At 39.5% G+C, this 9,495-nt stretch overlaps 1 long non-coding RNA gene and 1 pseudogene across 1 annotated transcript in view; both read right to left on the bottom strand.

Annotated features, from left to right (window-relative positions):
* Positions 1-1,913: 1,913 nt before the first annotated feature.
* Positions 1,914-3,609, bottom strand: LOC102738654 (transforming protein RhoA pseudogene; annotated as a pseudogene).
* LOC145720227 (uncharacterized) overlaps positions 1,914-9,495 on the bottom strand; it is a 434,063-nt gene continuing 426,481 nt past the window's right edge. The window contains exon 2 of the long non-coding RNA XR_014143086.1: positions 1,914-2,175. This is a non-coding gene — a long non-coding RNA (uncharacterized LOC145720227). The remainder of the gene's footprint in view (positions 2,176-9,495) is intronic.

Genomic DNA, 9,495 nt, shown 5'->3' with positions numbered 1-9,495 from the left:
ATCCCTATTTTTATTGTTATTGCAGTGCTTCCTTTCCCTCCTCTTCCTCCTCCTCCTGTTGTTGTTGTTCTTGTTTCTTCCTCCTCCTCCTCCTCCTCCTTCTTCTGCCTCTTCAAATCAGCTTTGACTGTCTGCTGATCTGGTTTGGCACTGCAATCACAGTTGTCTGTTCTGCTCTTTCCTCATTAATTACCTAGGTTCAGAGCTTCTTGGGAGTGGATTCTTCATATTCTATGTACGATTCTATTGAAATCTATCTTTCAACACAATTTTGTTCTTTATGTGTCTTTCTCTTTTGGATATGTATTAACAACTTGATCTTATCAATCTTTTTTCGGACTCTGTGAGCATTCTGTTCTCTTCCAATGTGTGGACACAATGGCTGTTATAATAATAAAATCCATAACCTTATCTTGGCCCCTATGCTTTTGCCAAGCTGGAGGAATCTCACTTTTAGCCCTTGTTCTGTTTCTTATTTAGGTGACCTTGGGCCAACTGCATAATCTTGGACCTCAATTTCCTTACCTGTGAGATGGGACAGGCAGACAAGGCCATTATCGTAGGATTGTTGTGAGGAATTGAAGGCCATACCTGACTGTAGGGCCCTCAGTGAATGTTTCCTTCTATCTTCTTTTTCTCTGCTTGGAATATGCCTTCAACTAGAAAGAAAATAATTTTTTAGGTAATTTAGTGAGACTCTCAAATACTCACAATTCTACTGAAATGTGTTTTTGCCAGACTAAATTGAGGGTTCACACTGTTTCGTATAGATGCATTTGTCTTTGAAATGGAAGATTATATTTTTGCTGGTACATCTCAACTGCTAGAAAATAGGAATAGTTACTCATCAGGGATATGGGGATTCTGAGACCTTAGTGAGCCTTTAATCTTAGGAGATGTCAGCATTTAGTGAGGTCAAGGCAGTAAGAGGTGGGTATCTCTGTCTTACTCCTTAGCTTCCAGTGAATTACACTAAACACCAAAGTTGCCTTTTGAGTTCTTAGACAGATGTTTCAAGCCAAATAAGTTGTTATTTATTTGAATACACTATTTTCCCTCTTACAGATATGGGCTTATAATGCCCAGATATCCATCAAAGAAGGAGAATGAGTTTTACATAATAAATGCGGAGAGAATGTAATAATTGCATTTTGGTGGAAAGAGCTTGATCAAAAGTCAGGAGTTATGTAAGACTGGGTCTCTGCCATGAAGCTAGCTGTGCAATTTGGAACATACGGGTCATTGAATCACTCTGGGCTTCATGTTTATGGACTGACTGACATATGTAGGTTTAGATGATACTTCTGGTGCTCCATTTCTGTGTATATTCGTATAGAACCTTTTAATTTTAACACTTTCAGATATATATTTCCTCTGCCTGGAATGTTCTTTCCATAGATATTCACAATAGTAACCTCTCCACCTCTTTCAAGACTTTGTTAATGTCACCTTAGTGAGTTCTCTTCTGGACTCTCTTTGAAAATTCCAACTCCCATCTCTGTCTTCTCTCACCACTCCTTTCCCCCTTCTTTATTTTTCCATATCACTTACTACCTTATAATGTACTTTACAATGTACTTATTATGTTTGTGGTCTGTCTCCCAGCCTGGAGTATTAGCATCAAGATGGCGGACATATTTGACACTTCAGTTTATACCTACAATAAACCAGATACATAGCGGGGACTTAATAGTCATTGAGTGAATGAATAAAAGAGTATGTTCTCTCCTTGGGTTCTCAGATACCCCTGTGATGTAGTTTGAGTACTTCTTTGCAAGGCATAATAAGAAACCCAAAAGGGATCATGTTCTATTCCTGTTGTTGCTCTTGATCCACTGTAGTGATTTGCCAGAAATTATCCAGTCAATTCCCCATTTTAGAATATTTTGATTGTTTCCAAATTTCATAGTTACTTTAATTCTTTTTTTCTTTTTTTAAGAAAACTGCCTTTATTCTATTAGTAGTTGGAAAAATTAACTGGTACAGAAAAAAAGTTCAGTCAGCTGGAGAGAATAAAGAGTGCCACCCAAGAGAACTGGTGGCTCCTGTGGGAGGGAACCTGGATACAGTGAGGAAAAAGAGCACTGTGAACTAGAGCCAGACCCTGCAGTCCGGGTGAGACAGGTCATGCCATCTTCTGAAGCGTCAAAGTGCCTCAGGCATGAAACCAAATTCCTATTTATTTAGCCCAGCTCTGTGGAGCGGGTACTGGGATATGTGGGGCCAAAAACAGGTGATATGGGCCATCTTTTTTTATCAGAGAAGCTGACAAAACAGGAATTTTAAAAATGAATTTTCCATCTGACCTTATTTTCAAATATACTTTCTTTTTTAAAAAACCAATACACTTTCTGCAGGGATGACAAATATCAGTATTAGGAAAACCAATTATACAAAAAATACTACATCTAGTCTGGGGCAGATATATTTATTTTTTGGTAACATACATTAAGTGGCACTAATTACACAGTACCTATGAGGTAACTAACATGAAACCACAGAACTGTAACTGTCACAGCTGCGTGGACTTGGGGCTTTCTGGATGAGCATTTTCAAAAAACTGGGTGCCCATCACAGAGCTATGCCAATAAAATCTCTTAAGGAGTAAAGCTCTGAAGTAGGGACTCACCAGAGTACCTTGGAGCTGACAGATGGCAGGCAGGACATGTTAGTTGTAAAGTAGTTACAGCCTAATTCACAAAAGTTACCAACTGTTTCTCTTTCTAGAAAGAAGCAAGAAGTTAAGAAATTCCTTGAATTAGCATCTGGTGTGTCAGGTGGGAGTGCAGAGGAGGGCTGTTAGAGCGGTGTCAGGACGACCCCAGTGGTCGGGTGGGTTGGACATCATTAATAATCACGGTTGGCTTCTAAATACTGGTAGCAAGATGACTTCTGATTTGTAATCTTAGGTAAATTATAGATAAATGAAAAAAAGGCCAGTAATCATACACTAAGATTAATAAACAGCACTTCAAAATTAACCCATGAGGGCTGTGCTTGCAGCAGGGTTTCATAAGACAAGGCACCCAGATTTTTTCTTCCCACGTCTGGCTTGCAGAGCAGCTCTCATGGCCATTTCAAAAACCTCCCTCACTCCATCTTTGGTCTTTGCTGAACACTCCATGTAACCAAAAGCGCCAATCCTATTTGCCTATCTCTGCCTTCTTCCCGTTTCACCGGCTCCTGCTTCATCTTGGCTAACTCCTGCCTTGTGTGCTCATCATTCCGAAGATCCTTCTTGTTCCCAACCAGGATGATGGGCATGTTGGGACAGAAGTGCTTGACTTCCGGGGTCCATTTTTCTGGGATGTATTCTAAACTATCAGGGCTGTCAATGGAGAAACACATCAGTATAACATCAGTGTCTGGATAGGAGAGAGGCCTCAAGGGATCATAATCTTCCTGCCCAGCTGTATCCCACAAAGCCAACTCTACCTGCTTTCCATCAACTTCAATATCTGCCACATAGTTCTCAAACACCGTGGGTACATACACCTCTGGGAACTGGTCCTTGCTAAAGACGATGAGCAAACAAGTCTTGCCACAGGCCCCATCACCAACAATCACCAATTTCTTCCAGATGGCAGTCATGGCTGAGGAGAGGGCAGCAGACTAACGAGAGAACTGAGGAAGAATGGCGGGCGGTGGGCAGGTAGCGCGAGCGAGCAAGCGAGCTCAAAGTTACTTTAATTCTTAAAGCTGTATAGCTTAACTCTGTGGAACCTTGAGGGCAATGTTCTTTTCCTGTTTATTCATTTTATCCAGTGCAGTAACTATTGAAATGCCTGCCTACTTGACAGATGAGAAAACTGAGGCTCAGAGGAGTTAAGGAATTTACCAAAAGCCATACAGTTGGCTAATAGCTAAACTGATCTCTCAGTGCAAGTGTGCCTAGAAAATCTGTTGTTTCAGTCACACCTGCATTGTCAGATGGGTGAACAGAAAATGATTGTCCGTCTACCTCACTCTGGCATAAATTCCTTTTCTTTTTTTTTTAATAAGATTTTTTACTTATTTGTCAGAGAGAGAGAGAGAGCACAAGCAGGGGGAGCGGCAGGCAGAGGGAGAGGGAGAAGCAGGCTCCCCGCTGAGCAAGGAGTCCAGTGTGGGACTCGATTCCAAATCCTGGGATCATGAGCTGAGCAGAAGGCAGGCGCTTAACCGACTGAGCCACCCAGGTGCCCCTAAATTCCTTTTCAGTATAATTTTAAATACTATTTTCAACACCGAAGCTACCTGGGTTGGCCCTACCTTCTGAGGCCAGGCTGATTTTCCTTGTTGAGCCTCAGCAAACGCAGGAGTGTGAAAAAAGGCTGAGCTACTCATTTTGTCCCGGGTAGAGCAGAGAGCAGGGGGAGTTCAACCTGTCGTACCTGTTTGGTATGTGAAGAAGTCTGAAAGATTATGCTTACAGTGTTTGTAAGCTGACCTTCTAGATGAGGGGCGTGTATGGTCCATTAATTTACATGTGGAGTTCTAATGGGGAATCCAATTAGGCAGGGTGCCTAATTGCTGTGCTTTCAGATACTCAAATCACCAGAGTATTCAAAGTGTTATTTCTCTCACACACACGTACACAAACTCTGAGGCCTTTGTTACATACTGATTAAATTAATAACCCTCCTTACATTTCAAGGTCACCATTTATATATGTTGGGTTTGATTGGCTTTTAATTAACTTTTATTTTACTGACCATAAATTTAAAAAATACATTTGCTTATTCTTATAAGTAGTGTCCTAATGGAAGACTTTTTTTAGTTAATTAGACCTGGTCAAGTTACTTAGTGCCTTTTGAGTCCCAGATTGCTCCTGTAGAAAATGGGGAGAGTGTACCCAGCATTCACTGTGATGAGTAAATGAGAAAATGAATATACAGAATGCCTGACTAATAAAAGGCACTCAATAGATAGTATCACTATTACTATTACTGTAGTAGAATCCCTCTTGTGCTATGAGATCATGACAAGAAAGAGATGGTTTATTGGTTTATTGGCATATTCATTCATTATTCATCCATTCAACATATATTTATTAAATATTTCCTGTGTGCCAGACATTGTTACAAGTTATAGTGGTAAAACAGAAAATGTAACAATGTTCTGGTCTTTACTGAGCTCATGCTCTGCAAAGGGACACGTATGAATTTTCAGTGGTTGCTGTAACAAATTACCACAATCTTAGTGGCTTAAAATAGTGCAAGTTTATTAGCTCACCAGCTGTAAGTCAGAAGTCTAACATGGGTATCACTGGGCTAAAATCAAGATATCAGCAGGGCTACATTACTTTCTAGTAGCTCTAGGGAAGAATCCAGTTCCATGTCTTTTTTATCTGTTAGAGGCTGTTGCCATTCCTTGGCTCATGGCCCACTTCTGTCTTCAAAGCCAGCAAGGTTACAGCTTTCTGACCATTCTCCCATCTTCTTGGCACATCTTTTTCTGACGCTTACCTCCGTTCTTTTAAGGACTCATGTGATTAAGTTAGGCCCCTCTGGATACTGTAGGATACTGTCTCCATCTCAAGGTCTTTTACCTTAATCACATCTGCAAAGTCCCCCTTTTTATGTAATCACAGGTTCCAGGGATGAGGACGTGGACCTTTTTGGTGGAGCATTGTTCTAGCTGAAACGGAATACACACTGTAAACAAAACAAGTAAAAGCGAGTATGTGGTGTGAGTTCTTGATAGAGGTTAGGGACTAAAGTAAAGAAGGCTAAAAGCATAGGGAGTGCCAGGGTTCCCATTTTTTTGGGGTAGTCAGGAAAAATCCTTACTGATAAGGTGACAGTTGAGCAGGCAATTGAATTTGCTTAAAGCAGAATTTTTTAAACAAATAAACTTAATATTTTAAACACGTTTTTCTTAACTGTATAATGCATAAACTATATTTACTAAACATTGGATAAAGAACCAAGCCCTTTTTGACTACATGTGCCTTCAAATGGGACACTAATCATGGATCATCTATGATTTTCCATTTAATTTTTTTTCAAGTGGACCAAGAACCTAAAGATACTGATCTAAGCAATTTGAAATCATAATCTTCTGGATTTTGCCCATTTCTTTCCAATCTTTTATAGTTGTTTCAGTGACAAACTTTTTATTAACTTGTATTTTTTCATATCCATATTTTATCAATTTATATAAATATTTGAGTAAATTATGTATATATAAGACAATACATAATACAAGAATACAGTTACGGATACAACTGTAAATTGGGACAGCTATAAATGACCTCTGATAAGCAAGCCATTCAAATGTTGGGAGCATTATCAGCTAGCGTATGGGTATATGAGAGTGATGGTGCCACAGGCGAGAGCTCACACAATTTATGGAGGAGATGAGGAGTATCATTGTTTAATCTGATGTATCAATTAAATGGTAGCTTTTAAGAAAGCTGTACAGTATCACTAACTTTAATTCAGTCAGGCCTAATCCTGACTAATCCAGGTTCTATAATGTCATCATTTTATTTATTTATTTATTTTTTTTTTAAGATTTTATTTATTTATTCATGAGAGACAGAGAGAGAGACAGAGGCAGAGGGAGCCCGATGCGGGACTCGATCCCCGGACCCTGGGATCATGACCTGAGCCGAAGGCAGACGCTTAACTGACTGAGCCACCCCGGCGTCCCTAATGTCATCATTTTAAAATTATGGTAAAAATGTGGGATGCCTTGGTGACTCAGTCAGTTGGTCATCTGACTCTAGATTTCTGCTTGGGTCATGATCTCAGGATTGTGGGATCAAGCTCCGCATCGGGCTCTGCGCTCAGCACGGAGTCTGCTTGTTCCTCTCCCTTCTGCTCCTCCCCCTGTTCATGCTCTCTCTCTCTCTCTCAAATAAATAAATAAAATCTTTAAAAAATAAAGTTATGGTAAGAATGTTTAGTAAAGGGCGCCTGGGTGGCTCAGTTGGTTAAGCGACTGCCTTCAGCTCAGGTCATGATCCCAGGGTCCTGGGATCGAGTCCCGCATCGGGCTCCCTGCTCTGCGGGGAGCCTGCTTCTCCCTCTCCCACTCCCCCTGCTTGTGTTCCCTCTCTCGCTGTGTCTCTCTCTGTCAAATAAATAAATAAATAAAATCTTTAAAAAAAAAAAAAGAATGTTTAGTAAATATTAGAGGTAGAGAGAAGAGTTTTTATATCTAGTATATCTAGTGTAAAGCTAGATGAAGCCACAGAATTAGATTCATTCAATATTTATTCCAGGAGACAATCTATTGAAGTGGTTCAGATGATGCCCAATGTGACTCGATATCCCAGATTCGTGTCCATCTTCTCACACTGAATAACTGAGCTTTGTGCAAGTTACTTACTCTTTCTGCTCCTCAGTTTTCTTACCTAGAAATTGGGAATAATAGTAGAATTTATCTCATAGGGTTGTTAAGAATCTCAAGTAAGTTAATTCCTATGAAGACCTTAGAAAAGTGCCCGGCACATAGTAATCCAGCAGTAAGTGTAACTATCGTTAATTAAACAGACATTAGAAATATTTTTTGAGCATCTAGAACTGTGAAAAATACTGTGAACATAGAGACCAAACAAAAAGTCTGTCCCCTGAGTTCAGTTAGTCGAGTGCTATGTTTGTAACTGAAATCTTGTGGGTATCGTAGAGCATGAGAATCACCTGAGAAGTTCCAGAAAAATACAGATATTATCCTCTTGAAAATACAGATGTAACAGGGGTGGGGAGAGGCATAGGAAACACCATTTTTAACAAGCATTCCAAGTGGTCAGAGAGCTACCCTTGAGAGACACTGACCTAAGCATCCATAGATTCAAGTTGGACACTTTAACACAGGGCTCGTTTTGCCTGGGTGTATATTTCCAGTCCTCTGGAGGATGTGAGTGCTAGTGACAGCTTAATATCCCCAGTACAACTGGAGAAAACCTGCCAAATTTTTAATTAAAAAACCTTTGAAGACATCAGAGATTAGAGGAAAAATTGAGAAATAAGTGAACCAAAATTCCAGAAGGGTTTAATTATTCCAAGGTGAAAAGACCCATTTTTCCCTTGGAGCATTTGCCAGTTCTGGTTGTAAGGAGGAGCAGGCTGACCAGACGGAGGGCCTCTGTGGGGGAAGGAGAAGCTAATGAAGCTTCTAGGGCTATGTGGGGCAGGAGTGATGAACTGGGGCTTGGGACATGTACTGAGTTATGAGACCATGTGGATGCTAGGGGAATGGCCCATGAAGCAAGATCAAAAGCTAGTAAAAGCAGAATGAAATTTTCTGCAATATTGTGATACTTATGAGTGATCCTGGCCCCAAAACGTAACTGGTCTCCCCCTTAGGAGCTGCTTGGTGAGGGAAATTAAAAAGAGAGAAAGAGAGGGAGAGGGAGGGGGGAGGGGGAGAGAGCGAGAAAGGGAATTATAAGAAAGGTTAAAAAATACATTTATTTATGTAGATACAGAAAGATTGAAAATAAAATTATTAAAATAGAACAGCAAGGAAAAGCTGATCTAAATATAAAAATATTAAAATAAACTATAGGTAAGAAGCACTATTAGAGAATATTTAGAATAGTAGAAATACAAAAGAATATTTCAAAATGAAAAGGGAGTCTATCCAACAGTATGATATCTGTATCATAAATCTGTGTATATACATCCATAATATAACTTTAAAATATGTGAAGCAAAAATTAATACAACTAAAAGAGAAGTTCCCAGTAATAATTGGGATTTTAACACACATTTCTCAATAATTGATTTAAAGATACAAACAAAAATCCACATTCTACTTTGTTTAAATCCAGTTTTTAGCAGAGAATTATTTGTTATGTGGTCATTCAGCTGTCAAATTTCTTTTTATGACAGGGCACTCACTACTTTTTGTGTTAGCCCAGTCTATTTCCAGAGAGCTCTAGTTTGAGTAGTGACTTAGATTTTATTAGATAGCAGTTTTTGGAAACTAAAGCACAACAATAATATATGTCTTGCCTACGAATATCCAGCCAGTGTCAGATCTGGGTCATGAATCCTGGTCTCAAGACTCATAATTCAATTACATTTTTTTCCTAAATAAATTACAAATCTCATCTGACTGGACCAAAAACTCCTTGAGTGTAGGGACTTGCTCTTGCCCTTTTCACAATATGTATCTTTGGAGAACTCAGCACATTACTGAACCTGGGTGGGGATGGGGGTGGGGAGTGGTGTTGGTGGGGAAGGGGTAACAGGACAGAAACCACTGCCTTTGTACCCAGCTGCAGTTCATAGCACTAGTTACTGATTGTGTGGCCCCAAGACACCCATCCAACTTCTCTGAGCCTCATTTTTCTCAACTTAAATATGGATCATCCCTGTTGAATTTTGTTTTGAGGCTGAGAAGCTGTGTTATATTTAAAGAGCCAGTATAATACAGGAATATAATAATTGGTAAATACATAGTGCTTGTTGAATACTTACTGTTTAATTAAAGAGGCATATGAAGGGTTACTGATTTAATTATTAAATGAAAAAGGCTTTGAAATCCTTCAGTAAGAACGAT

The sequence above is a fragment of the Leptonychotes weddellii genome, chromosome 2, assembly GCF_054177405.1.
Source record: "Leptonychotes weddellii isolate Sample4059 chromosome 2, ASM5417740v2, whole genome shotgun sequence".
Lineage (NCBI taxonomy): Eukaryota > Metazoa > Chordata > Mammalia > Carnivora > Phocidae > Leptonychotes > Leptonychotes weddellii.
Note: the sequence above shows the minus strand (reverse complement) of the source record. Positions and strands in the feature narration are given on the sequence as shown.